Source organism: Belonocnema kinseyi, chromosome 6, assembly GCF_010883055.1.
Source record: "Belonocnema kinseyi isolate 2016_QV_RU_SX_M_011 chromosome 6, B_treatae_v1, whole genome shotgun sequence".
Taxonomy (NCBI): domain Eukaryota; kingdom Metazoa; phylum Arthropoda; class Insecta; order Hymenoptera; family Cynipidae; genus Belonocnema; species Belonocnema kinseyi.
This window is the reverse complement of record NC_046662.1, coordinates 136913996-136915966: the sequence shown is the minus strand read 5'-3', so window position 1 is coordinate 136915966 and position 1971 is coordinate 136913996.

Genomic DNA, 1971 nt, shown 5'->3' with positions numbered 1-1971 from the left:
GAAGACTCAGAAAATATAAATAGCTTCAAGGAGTTATGTGTTGCCCTCATAACACCTGATAAAGAATGCCCATTCATCACTACCGAGGAGGTGAAAAAAATATTAAGAGGGATGAAGAACTATTTCGCACCGGGACCAGATTGTATCAAAACCTTTTGGTGGAAGAAGTTTTCTTCAACCCATCAGCATTTGGCCCATATTTTCACCTCATATTTGAAGTCGGAGGAGCCGATTCCGGAATGGTTGGTGGAAGGGCGCACAATACAATTGAACCTGTGTGGCCAGAAATATATGAATAACGAGGATCAAAGAAAGGCTAAACCGGATGTCCGGAGAACCTGCTCATCGATAGATGTGTCTGCAAAGATGCAGCATTCTACCAGCGTGACCTATAGATGGCCTGGATTGATTATCGTAAAGCTTTCGATTCGACCTCCCATAGACTTATCATCTGTCTTTTGGAAATTTTTAAGGTTCCCTACCGAAAGAAATGTCTGAGTTTTCTTTAGCGAAATAGCTTGGCCCATTTGAGCCTATAAACAAAGTCGATTTGAAACAAAATAGTCTCGGAGATAGTTTGCCAGATTTGGGTCCTTTTCAAGATCCTTTTAGTGGTCCTTTTAAGAGTGGTGCGACGGTAATAGAATGTTCCTTTTGTATTCGTTACGTACCGGGCGGGCAGAGTTATTTACAGTAGTTGGTCGTGGCTAATCCACTCTCCCATTTCAAATTTCTCTTCAAATTATTAACAATTTTTTTGAGTTGATGAATTTTCTCATTATACTTATTTATAATTATAACTTATATACTGATATACAATTTTCTAGTTGAATTCAAAAATGTTTTTTTTGGCGTATCTCATTCCATTTGCGAAAAACGGTCTATTAATTCTAATTTTAAGCATTAAAAAAAAAGTTAGATATCTGAAATCATCGAAACCCGTAGATTACGAATTATTATGTTTTAGGCTGTTAACTATGAAATTTAAAAAAATCTACTTCTAAATTTTAATCCGAAAGCTTAACAAAGGACCATTGAGTGTCGGCTACTCTATGAGATAGCCTCTCTGCTTGTTATTTATGATCGTATTCTTATTTTAATTTCGGTAAGGATATTTAAAAGCCTTCAGACCATTTAAACGAGCTTCCTGGACCATTAAAAATATCTACCTGAGTGCCTGCGGAGAATTTCTCTGAGCTTCTTTGACCTAAAGAATTTTTAGTATATACTCAAAGATTCTTTTCGGTAGGATTCATCCGCAAATAGTTAGGTGCATAGAGAGATTGATGCCGCTTTGGAAAACCAGATTTACTATCTCATCTGGAAAAAATCGGGTGACAACTAACGAGGTCACCTTTTAGAGAGGTGTCTTCCAGGGCGACACCATGAGCCCACTTCTCTTTTGCCTTACATTATTGCCACTATCTCTAGCACTTCGCCATTCCGACGAGTACTTGTGTGACAAACCTGCAGATCGAAAGTACAAGGTCACTCATATATTTTACATGGACGATCTTAAGATCTATGCTAAAAACCAAGAGCAACTACATCTAGCTCTAGGGATTGTCGAACGATATACTAAGGAAATTGGAATGGAAGTTGGGTTAGAAAAATGCGCCAAGGTTTATTTGAAGCGAGGAAAACTTATTGGCATCCCTGAAGATCAGAAGGTCGTTGATAGAAGCGCTATACGACACCTTTGCGCTGGAGAGACTTATACATACCTGGGCGTGCCACTGAGCTGCATTCAGGATGGACGAAGAAAGAGCTCAGATCCCTTGATACCGGGACGAGTGCTTCAGCAGCCTCCTCCGCTGCTTTGTACAGAAACGCTCCTTTGCCCACTTATTCGTGATTCCTGACCATTTTAAGAAGGTCTCTTCCATTTGCAACTCTATGTGCTGTACCCAGAATAATCCTGTTGTGAAGACATTCAAGACTCAATATTCCGCGACCCCCTTGACGGCGTGA